The sequence below is a fragment of the Nothobranchius furzeri genome, chromosome 13, assembly GCF_043380555.1.
Source record: "Nothobranchius furzeri strain GRZ-AD chromosome 13, NfurGRZ-RIMD1, whole genome shotgun sequence".
Lineage (NCBI taxonomy): Eukaryota > Metazoa > Chordata > Actinopteri > Cyprinodontiformes > Nothobranchiidae > Nothobranchius > Nothobranchius furzeri.
In genome coordinates, this window is record NC_091753.1 from 41,830,948 (window position 1) to 41,843,386 (window position 12,439).

At 38.7% G+C, this 12,439-nt stretch overlaps 1 protein-coding gene across 1 annotated transcript in view; it reads right to left on the reverse strand.

Moving 5' to 3' along the window:
- Positions 1-12,439, reverse strand: part of sipa1l3 (signal-induced proliferation-associated 1 like 3) — a 74,901-nt gene that overhangs the window by 26,758 nt on the left and 35,704 nt on the right. The window contains exon 2 of the mRNA XM_015951439.3: positions 5,874-5,957. The gene's annotated coding sequence lies outside the window, so the exon portion shown is untranslated. The remainder of the gene's footprint in view (positions 1-5,873; positions 5,958-12,439) is intronic.

A 12,439-nucleotide genomic window follows, 5' to 3' on the forward strand; every position in this document is an offset into this window, starting at 1 on the left:
CCGCTAATGGTGCGTTCGCTTTCTCCTCGGAAGTCCAAATTTCTGACTAGAACATGAACGCGCTCTAACGTTTGGCTTCAATTTACTAAAGGCGACGGGTGATTGGGTGAAGATGAAACCAGCGACAACGATCCAAGTGTGAGGCATCATCGTTTTAATCTGCTCCAGCAGTTCGCTTTCTCCTCGGAAATTCTAACTTCCCAGTAGGAAAAATCAAAGAAAAAGGACGGCAAAAGGAATGAAGATACACAGTAAATTTAGTTCACAGTAACGATGTTTGCTTCAGTTTAATTATCATCTTATAAAACTACAATGACGATGTTAAAATACAAACAGTTGTATGTTATTTATCGTGATATTTATCAAATATGGTTATACATTGAGAAAAATATATATCTAATTATAAAAGAGAATTAAAATATTAAACACGCAAAAGTGTCTAAATTTGGCACCGTTAAGTACCGGTATCGATTCCTAGGTACCGGGAATTAGTACTGAATCGATTCAATTGTCAAAGGTACCCATCCCTAAGCTCGGTAGCTGGTGACTCCCCCACGCCAGCTGTGAGCCACAGTTAGCTGATAAGTCAACATTGCTTACTTGATGTCCACAGCGTGTCCCCGGCTCACCAACACTCCTTCACCAGTCGTAGTTGATGATCAGCCAGTGATCGCTCCATATCCATATACTGTAAGCTGGTAGCAGCAGCCAGTTTGTTTACATCGAGCGGTGCGCTCCGTGATCCACGTGAAACGGGTGTTGTGGGAAATTATGTCCCCCTGAAATATTCTGTTTCCCTTAGGCAGTCAAGAGCAAATATTTCCAAATCCACAGATTTTATTGTCCATTATGAGGACTAAACTACCTCAAATAAAAGATGGTTAAACTGAGTGAGATTACATCCTTTTACATAACTTTCAAAAACGATAAATAAGCTTGCTGCAAAAGAGTGAACAAGAATGTTTTACTGTATCTTTTTTATTGTTTTTAGGAGGAAATACAGATAAGAAATCACAAGCATAACATTATTACTTTACATTACATCATTTTCCCGTAAAAGTTGATCACAAATGTTGTGAAAATAGCCAGAAGTGTGATCTCCTTACACGGGGAGACAGAATATTTCAGGGGAACACAATTTCTCACAACACATGACCTCCTGGCTGGCGTCACCCCTCCTTCGCGTGTGAACCGTGACCGCTTCAATAACAGAACTAACTTGCTTCCTTCAGGACTGGTAGGTTGATGAAATGGTCATAATTATAAATGCTTTTTTAAAGAGATTGAGTAGCTTGTTTTAAGCTTTGTGTGGGTTAGGCTACACAGGTTGGAAATCCATTATACAGTCAAACTCATGAGTGAGCCACCGTAGCTGCAATACTTTCTCTGAACTGCATGGCGCTAAAGAGTCACATTTTTCATCATGATTTCAATGGATTTCACACCGGGCCTTTAGTTATAACAGTTCGATGGTAAATACAAAATAAGTTTACAAAGATCTTTGCATGAAATCCCTCTCATATAAAGCAAATTTGAGCGCTTTTATCCTTGATATTTTCAGTACCTTCCCGAATAAACGCTTTTTGGAGATGTGGTTCATTCATTTAATCAATGCATTTGCAGTATTGCATTTAGAAGGAATGAATGCCTTGTAAGTTGTATTGGGAGGGGGCTCAGATGTGCCTGTTTCAGAAAGTACAAGTCAGCTGGAGAAGAAAATAGCTTCAGAGAGCAGGATTTTGAGTCTTATTTCCTGATGTCTAGACATCTCAACCTGGATTGGATAACAGCAACACAACTCTACCACTGACTGTTTACGCTGCAAAGTTGATGCTTTATCTCCATAAATAACAGAAGTCTAAAGGAGTTCTGCCGTGTTGTGGAGTTGTTAATGCTAACAGTTAGCTTCTGCTAGCCAAGACATTCTCTGCGGTTTCCTGGATGCTAAACCAACAATAGCCTTCCCCGTCACGAGTCAAGATGGGCAAGTCGATAAACGTTAAGTGACAGTGTGACGTAGATCTGTCAGGCTTTTCAAATCCAAGAGTTTCACCATCTATTTTCTAACAGAGGCTCATGTTAATGGAGAAATAGGTGTAGAAGACTATTTTTATGTTAAGCCTGCATGAAAAACTCAAAGTGATTAATTAATTAAAAATGTATTTTCAGTGATCCATACCTTTAAGAAAATAAGCTGGCCACGCCCTCACATTCCGCATTCTGCTTTATGCTGAGAAACTCTGATATCTGGGAGGGGTTCTGAGTAGAGCTGCTGCTCCTTCAGTAGCAGCTCTCTTTTACCTGAGAGGTGGGTCTTTTCTAATTTTTCCGTTTGTGAAGCTAAAAATGGAAATCTTTGAGAACGGCTCTTTTTAGGCACATGATTCCTAAAACCAAACACTAACAAAAAATGAATTATGGTTTTTTTTCCACGTTTGGAGTATTTATAGAGGCAGTAGAGACCCACATAGCAGTACAAAAGGATGAAAAAAAGGTGCATAATACGTCCCCTTTAACGTTGTTTTGATTAAAGTACTTCATTTAGAAGACAATTATAAAATTGCAGCAGTTAACAACAAAAATAGATTTGTGGCAACATTTTAAAAGACAATAATAGCAATAAGAACGCGCTCACAAAATTGATGGTGGGATATTTTTATACCAAAATACTTTGAGAAGCTAAAATGTTTGATTTTTACAGAGTTGGAGGAAAAAAAACATGCTGTCAAATGGCTAGCTGTCAGGTCTCTGAAACGCTCCAAGTTTTCATTAATGACACTTGATGAGGAAAAGAGTTAAGAGAATAAAACTACTGCTGTCAAATAGTGACAGTTAAACCAAAAGCATGAAAAGAAGAAGGGTTTGATGAGGCGATAATAGGCCAGAGCTTCCGAAAAACAAAGTAGGAACAACATTTATGACCTAAACGTTTCATTGTTAGTGGAGCTAAAAGAAAAAAAGACTAAATGACGTTGACTGTCTGCCTGCATTTCCCAATCTTGAATGAAGAAATAACTTAATTTCCCTCCACAATACAAGATTTGATAGACAAATTGGATCTTGCTGCTGGCGTGCATGCTAAATTGAGGCATTACTTGTTGTCCATGTGAAACAGAACAAGTCTCTCCTTTTATATGCAGTTTCACAACTTCCTCTATATATGGAAAAATGCTAATAATGAAAACAGTTGTCCATGCCACACGGCGGGTGACTAAATCTGGCCTTTTCTTTGAAATACTAACAGAGAGGAATGTTGGAAAAAAAACTCAACAGGAAACACTGAAAAAGAAACAGACATATCCGAATATCAGGCTGGAAGGAAACACACAGTTGAAGCCTTGGACTGTTCTATATTGGGCTTGTGAGTCTGTTTGGTTTATCTGGAGGAGACATCTCTCCCTTTAGACTGGGGCTTTACAAAGCTGCAGCTCTCCCTCAGTCACCCCGTTTTCCCCACAGCTTTTTCCCCTTAAATCTCTCCTGTCCCATCGTTATTGTCACTCCTGATTTCCATCTACAATGGCTAAATCCTGCTGTAGTTGCGAGTGTCACTTCAATCAGGCTGCCTATTTAACAGGGTGTCGTCCCATTTACACAGGGACAGTTCGTGAGGAGGTGGAGTAGGAGAAGAAGACTAGAAGATGATGGGGAACGACTACTTTACTGCACAAGCACGGTCAGAGCTGGATGTAAAAAGTCAACTAACTTGATGACAGCAGGCGGATCATGAACTGTAGCCCACTGGTCGTCGTTCACTGGTTTATTTATGGAAGAAACATCAGATGAATTGATGGGAGACAAGTTGCAGAGATTAAATCGTGGAGAGAAACATGGCAGACTGAAATTTAAATGTAATCAAGCACATTATGGGTCCATTTACGCCTGTATGGAATCCAGGGACATTTTCTAAATACCACATCAGCCCTCATGCATGCTCCGAGACACCACACTCACAAAACACAAAAACTTGAAATAAAACCATTCTGCATTCTCACCGGAAGCATTTCTTTAGGTGGAAGTGAAAAAGGTTTTTTTGGAGCTAATTAAACGAAAGTGCCGCAAATTTTATGGCAACTAAGCGGTTTCTTGGAAACGTCCATAACTAAGCTCTGATACAGTGAAGTGTTTTGTTTTCTGAATGTAGATTTCATTGAGGACTTTTATGAAAGCAGAGCACATGACAGGTCATCTCACTGCAGAAAAAATTAATGAAGCAATTAGGTTTACGAGTCTTTAATCAAGTTAAATCAGTTTTTCTTATAACCAAACTTATTAGTCAAGCTAGCCAACCCACTCACTACAAGGATTTAGCCGCTGACAAACAGCCTAATCATAGTAAAATTAACCAGGACCAAAGAGGGGAAACTTTGCATATTATATTACTATGTAGATATATTTGAGCAAATCTGTGATTTTCTTAATAACTGACATGTTTTCATACTTTACAGTGATGATTAAAATGATTGAGAGACCTCCATTTTGTCCACCCCATCTTATTTTCATGTTAAAATGTCACTAATAACATCAGTTGATGCACAACATTTCTGAAGCTGCATTAGTTTTTGAACTCTGAACTCAACTAACTGTTAAACCTTAACATTGTGCACTGCTCAGTGTTTAAGTCAGACACCTAAATAAAATTAAGTTAGAGTATTTGTTATACAGATGTTATTAATGAATATAAAAAAAGATTTTAATTAAATTCTGCAACAGCATCCGGCTGCCAGATGATGTGCCTGACTTTAAATTGGCTTTAATAAAGACAAATATCGGCTGATGCCGATGTAAAAAAAATGGTAAACATCGGACTGATATCGGCCAACTGAAACATCGGTCTATGCCTACTTAGGACCAAGGTTTATTGCTAAACAGTATACAAACAATGCTATAATTTTTTTCAAAACTACCTTTTATTAGGTTTTGTCAGAGCACTGTTGACCAGAATCCCAAGAAAATGTGTGACAATCTGAACACAGAAGATGTGAGTTAGCATTGGTTTCACTTTCAGCTAACTCGTCCTCATGAAAGCTTATCACAATTTACAGAAAATGCATTAAACAGAGCTCTATCTCACCGTCAGGATGGAAATTACTTCTTTCTGGATATGAGATGAGTTCATTTCGCACAGTCCAAATGAGATTACGTCATGGTAGGGCTGCACAATATATCGCAAATCTATCATCATTGCGATATCAGCATGCGCAATACGCATATCGCAAAGAACAACAAAAAAAGAAGCAATGAATGGTCAGCTCAAATGTTTGCTTCACATAATGCCTTCTGTCAATCAAATGGAAGCATGACATTTAACAAATCAAATAGAGCTCTTCACTCATTTGACCAATCAGGTGGGTTCTCATAGGTTAGATACCCCCCGCCATAGGTGAACAGCAGTTAATTTGGATGGTTAGCAAAAACCTGAGTTAGTTTTGTTCTGCTGATTCTGCAATTCCCAGGATCCACTGATTGCCTTTTGTTTATTTTCTTTTTCCCTTGCCTCACATCTTTTGCTTTTCTCATTTTTATGATATTTTTGGGTAATTTTTTTATTTTTTTATTTTGATTTTTTTTTTGTTCCAGAGTTAAGTTTTAATTTATTGCAAGTCATACCGTCATCGCAATATTAATCCATGTTATCGCATTTTGCAGATTTTCCTAATATCTTGCAGCCCTACTTCATGGACATACTTAAAAAACCTAATTGTGCAGTGAGCTTACATGATGGCTACATATAAAAACACCTTCAGCAAATAACTGGTTTGATGTCAGATAATGTTACCACTAAATCCTGTAAAAATATCTGATGAGAACAAACCATGAACATCTGCTACAAGATGTTTATGAAAAAGAAAAACTCCTTACTGTGATCTTACTTTTTCTGTTTCCAGCTGTGCAGACAAAGCAGTTGAACTGAGTTTGGGCGTGACTGTCCAGGCACAGGAAGCTTGGGTTTTTTTCTGTTAAAAGAAAAAGAGAAATTGACGTGTTATAAAACTGATGTTAAATTATTTTATTGCTTCGTTTCCCTGTGAAAGGGCAAAGTCCATAAATGGGTTTGGTTCTGTTGAAAAAATGACTATAGGCTTAGATATAGATTGAATAACAAAATATAAAACAAGTCAGCATAGCTTAAGAGCATATATGTCAGTTAATATAATTATTTGTCCACATGAATATTCCCATTATGTGAGCTGTGAGCAACATTTAAAACTGAAGGTGTGTGTGTGTTTCTACAAAGTCACTGTAAACCGTTTCATCGACATGAACACATCAATAGTTTGAGAGGATTCTGAACCAAGACGCCTGAGGCAATCCATCTGACCTGCATCTCCACTGTAAACAACAAGTGGGGCCAAGTGTGACACAAACTGAGTCTAGAAACATCTTCCCCTTCAGTTGTTGAAGATTCAACACTTTACCTGGACAATTAAACAACAGCAAATATGTTCACCTTTCTAATGGAAAAGGCAAAAAAAAAAATCTAAACAAATACACGTTATTCCTAACTAACCTTAGTATTGTTCCCTCGCTCATCTTAATCTGCCTCCATTCTACTTCTTTGTCTAGTGCATCGATGGTGCAGAGGTGTGAAAGCACAGCAGAACAGTATGGGAAAGGATTTTTAGAAAGAAAAACAGGGTGAAGTAAGGTCAGAGAAGGGGTATGAAGGGAATTGGTAAACATTGTCCTAAGGGGCAGGAACATTACTGTCTGGCAAACACAGTTTTAATCAGTACTGGTCAATCAGGGTCTACTTACCCTGACACGCAAAGGGTAATGACTGAAGGAGGGGGTGCTGGAAGAGGGTCAGTGACTGGGCGAGTGTGTTTGACCACACCAAAGTATCTATTGGTCATTAACAAAACCTGCAGTGCCAGCATGGATGTAAAGCTCCGGGTTCACTCCGATGCTCTGAAAATTAAATTAAATTTCCAGAGAAAACTGCCCAACCATAACCAAAGTGTCTATGTGCACAATGTATGAGAGTTCACTATTATACACACACACACACGCACGCACACACTAACAGACACAATCATCTGAGTAAATTGAAATCTCTAGCACGTATGCACACTAAAATATTAACGACTAAAGACCTATTTCTATGACCTGGCATTTGGCCAGCGACTCTTTTTCTCTGCTTAGTGTTTTTACTGTTGGTTGTTTTATCTGTTGTTTGTTTTATTATTTTATGGATGTTGTTTTGTCCAGCACTTTGGTCAGCTTTCATGCTGTGATTTTAAATATGCCATAGAAAGAAAGTAAAATACAACACTTACTACCTGGATCATTTACCATCAAATATGTTTTGAGTAAAGAGCAATTGTGATTAAAAAGACAAAAGAGTACTTTTGTGTGGTGGTGAAGCAGTATGATGTAACCTGTGTGGAGAGGCTTTCACAGAAAACTACAGTAAGATACTGTATAAACAGCTTTACATAGATGGTTTAAACAGCATTAACAACAAAATAACAACACACCAATGTACCTAGTAAACCAAACAGACATGAAGACTGCATCCTCAAGTTTACACAGGTCATCACTGTTTCAAAGCAAGCATCTTAAAAATCATCTTTGTAACTCATACAGCTTATATGGGTCTTCTAAATGAATACAGGGTGCATACAAAAGACCATAATGAAGATGGACAATCAGCTTGACCTCTAAATATCACTACTGAATATCAATGAGCCGCAGTTGAGTGCAGAGTCAGCTAGGCTGACTTGTACATCTGTCATACATTTAGTAGTGGAGTTATTCTATGCAGCTCTACTACTGACAGAATAACTGTCAGACAGCCAGAACAGAACTGGCTTAACCAATCTCTGCATGTCTGAGCATGCAGTGTGTTGTAAGATATTAAGATGAGTTCAGCATAAATGATTTTATAAATAAATAAATTCATCTGCCAGAGGCATTACATGGAAATAAAACGCAAACCCTATCTCACTGCAGTAGGGAAGCAGCTACCGCTGACAGGATAAGATGATGCTGCGTATTTATGTCTACCGGCATGCCTGCGTCTTTAACATCACTGGCATTTTGTTGTGGTTAAGATGGATTATTGTCACTCTGTTGTACAACTCCTTAAGTACTTGCTATGCTAAGTCATGCTTCAGACTTGTTTATTTACATTCACAGAGAACAGTAATATCTCTGTGGTTTTGCATTAACGATGGACAGTTTCCCAGCCTGAAAGTTTGGAAGTGTTCACATTAATCACACAACTAATTACTTTGATATTTGACTTTCAGGCCTTTATTTTCTGATTAGTCAACAACGTTTTGAACCAATGCCTGGAAAGAAAGCCCTGCTTTGCACAATTTACATTCAACTTTTTTTTAGTTATTTCTTTTTTGTGAAGTGTTCCCACACTTCTGAAAGCATTCACTTTGCATTCTTATCATCCTTCACATGAGTTTCTTAGGGCTGAGTGCATTCTTGGCAAGCAATAAACTAATATGGTTCTTTGTGACTGGAGCATCTACTGAGGGCTCTATTGATGATGCATGGATATTAAAACTTTGAATCAACTATTTTTTTTTGTAGTCGACATTGATTATGTTGACAAATCACTGCAGCCCCAATACACATGAAGTTAACACAATTTTTGTAAATTAATAAAACAAAGTAACATAAAATATGTACCTAAAGCTGAGATCGAACCCATTAAACTGATTAATGAATGCCCAAGCAAAAACAAAAATAATGGTTTGTATCCCAAGTCTCAATGATGAATGACACATGGCTCTGGCGAGAGGCAAAGATTCCCACTGTGAGCATCTTCATTAATATGAGGACAAGATAGAGCCGCAGTGTCAAATGGGGATAAAGTGGAAATGATGTATGAAGCCACAGAGACCTCAGAAGAACAACATGATCAATGTGAGGATTTATCTACTTTTTTAGTTTATTTTAACTCAATATTTTAATCTCTGCAAAGTGTGCCCTCTTTCCATTACCTGACACATTCATGCAATGTTATTTTTACAATGAAAAAAACATGGAAATGTATGCAATTACTGTAATCAACTCAGTCAATATATTTCTTTACCAGTGCTGTATTAAAATATTCTACAAAAACAAGTAAGATGTTCGTTAAGACACAATCATAAAATTAATATTAACATTTAGTTTAAATCTTCAAACTTGCCCACTAAATATAATTATGAAGTCATTTGCAAAAAATGTAGCAGCTTTCTGCAAACCCACTTGAAAATGCTGCTGTGGCTGCTTGATTGGTATGCTGGAGCTGGTTACCATAGGAACGTGAAGGTGCACCAGCAAAAAGACGTATGATGTAGGCGGCTGCCCGCAGGCAAAGAGGACACACAACCTGAGAGCCGAGAGGTAAATAATAAGAAACAAAGCAGTAATGCATACAGCTACCAGCTGGTCACTTTATAGCTTGATGTGAGCAGTCACTGCAGCAAATAACGGGTAGTACAAACAGCAGACGGTCTTTTAAAATTTAGCAGCACAAAGGTTCTATACTAGACCTTTAATTTCATCAGCTCAGGTGTGCTCCTTCATCCTCAGTCTGTCCATTTTCTCTTGCTCTCCTGCAGCAGGCTACTGACTACTTTGCAAACATCAAAGCATGTCTGTATAGATGTTAAAACTATGTAAAGACATGAAAAAGCTTTGAGCAATGAAAGTGCATGCATCAGCAAATATCTGACACCTGTTATAGGTTTTGTTTTTATACCAATCTGGTCTGGAAAAAGTAATACATCTTCAGAAGGTTACTGTAAATAATTAGAATCAATCAGCGATTACATAAACAGCACAGTCAAAAAGATGGATGCATTTGTTTTTAATCCCAGTGAAAGACAACAGCCTAATAAAGGAAGAGTCATTTAACAGGTACCATTTAATCCAAGATCATGGTTCTATTAGTGAATGAAACAAAAATAGATGGTTTACCATCACGTTTTAATACAGCCTGGTTGTTAGTCTGCAGTACACAATGTCGAACATTATATGAACCATCTGCTCTAAATGACAGCAGCTTCTCCAAAGACCATGTCTATATCTCCAGAGCACATAACTTAAAAGTAAAACATTTTCTCACCGCACAGCTAGTCTCGAGCTCATCAAAACCTTTCTCTTAGTGTCAGGTGACTGTTGGCTCAGAGCAACGATTAACATCTTGATTTTGTCAACTACTCGATGCCTGAAGAGAACAAGCCCCTATTTAGTCTGACTGCAAAACTGCCTTTTTGCTCAGTAGCGTGCGGATCAGACAACCAATCCAAGCTCAGACCAGAGGGCAAATTCCTTGCAAGTCTTGCCTGTATTGCTCTGCTGCTGATTTCCCACATTTCATTGCATCATGGCAGTTCACAATGCATAAACCCATGGGAAGACAGACAATATGGGTATTAAATTGCAACCATATCTCCTCAGTCACCATAACCCTGAGAGTGCAGCAAGAACGAGTGTTTCTGTGGACGTGTGGCCTTACAGCGCTGATGATGGGTCGTGGCGGGTGCCTTACACCGTCACGACTGTAGCTGCTCCCACAGAACCCTTTTAGGTGAGAATAGAGGGCTACTGCAGCTTCCAGTGATTAACAGTGTATGATCAACACAGCACTTCACATATTACGGAACAGCTGAAGAGTAATTCCATGCTGTAGTTCTTTTTTAAAACACAGAACAGTTTTGTTACCCGTTTTCCCGCTACGTTTCGTTTGCGGCTGCAAATTTCCTCAGGCTGACGCTGAAGAGTTACTTTAATTAAATAATTAAAGCTGCTTTCCGGAGTGACAGAAATTATGTATGATTTTTCAGAAACCAGTAAAAGTGATTATATTATCATGCACTGTGATAAAATGTAAGCGATACGATTTTTTTTGCTAAGCACGCCCCCTGCCCTGCACAGCTCTGTGCAATAGGAAACGGAGCGCCGACCAGAACTAACCAATAGCGTAGACTACCGCTTACTTGCTTCAAATTTAAACAGGGTTTCCCCCAGTGCTTTATAAGCCTGGTGGCCCGCCAGGCTAAGCGTCATGCCCCGTCCCCCTCCCTGACCCTACCGTGTTCGCTGACACGAACGGCGCAACAAAACTAGAGCCTTCCATCAGTTGATACTGGTGAGAAACAGCAGCAGAACGTGTGCAACCACCCCCCACCCCCGCTCTCACGGAGGAGCGCTGTGGGACGGAGCGCATGACACCCCCCCCCCCCCCCCCAAGTTTGATTTAAACATGAATTAAACATGAATGCATTTCTTCTATATATTGTATTATACATTTTGTTGTTATTTCATAGCTGGAAAACCACTTAGCTTCTGTTTGAAATAGACACTACAATGAAAAAATACAACTAGGATAATGTAATAAATTAATAAGCATTTTATACAGACAGCTGGAGCTGAACGCCTATTACTGCACTGCCAGTAACACATGTTTTAATAATTAGACACAACATTTGGATGAATGTGTCCTCACCTGTCACGCAGATGACAGCTCTGAAGCAGACTAGGGGAGTAACTCAACCATCATAAATACATTTCATGTTCAGTTTGTTCAGCATAAAACCGATTAACCAGCAGTTTCACCTTTAAGAACTTAGCAGAGCAAGGAACAGACTGAGTGAGGTTGCAGCAACAACACATTAGTCATTCGTGCTTCAGTTTCAACACCAAGTAAACTCTATATAAATAGAATACACCTAGCACATGCAAAAAGCCAAGCAAAACCAAAGTAAACGTTTATAACAGGGGTAATAATCACTAAACTGTAAATATTATTTCTGCTCAGGAAACATTATGATTACTGGCTGCAGGTAAAAGGAAATTGTTTTCCACATAACTAAAATACATGGAATTGAAACTTGATGACTTTAGATTCTAATGAGGTTCCTTGCTGTTTTGTTATAATTGTACAACTGCAAATATCTAAAACACGTGTCAGATGCATTTTTATGTGACCCGCGAGATAAATATCAAAAATATATTAAAACTGACCCGCTGGCGGATTTTACCGCAAAGACTACAACTCCCATGATGCTTTGTGGCATTAGCTCAGAGCTGAAGCACCCCCTCCTTTGTGTTTTTTCTAGCGTCTGCTGCCGGTGTCTGCAGCTCCGCTGTCTCGGACAAACAAAACACTCCTCTCACTCAGTGCCGAGTTTATTCAGCTATTTGCCGACGATGAAGCCCAGAAACGGAGATTTTAACCACTCATTGCTCATGCCCAACCCTATTCACCAGCACAAATCTATGTGAGCACCTGTTGTCATCTAATGTTGTCATTATTATGATGAATATGAACAAAACAACAGGAGTCTCTTCAGCTCAGAGCTCAACCCCATGATGCAGGTATCTGGCTGGAACGGGTGAGCATCAGTGGAGCAAACTGAGCTTTAAATATGTTGGTTTTATGCTCTTTTTCTGCTCCAAAACATAACAGTTAACAGGTGAGATGTTG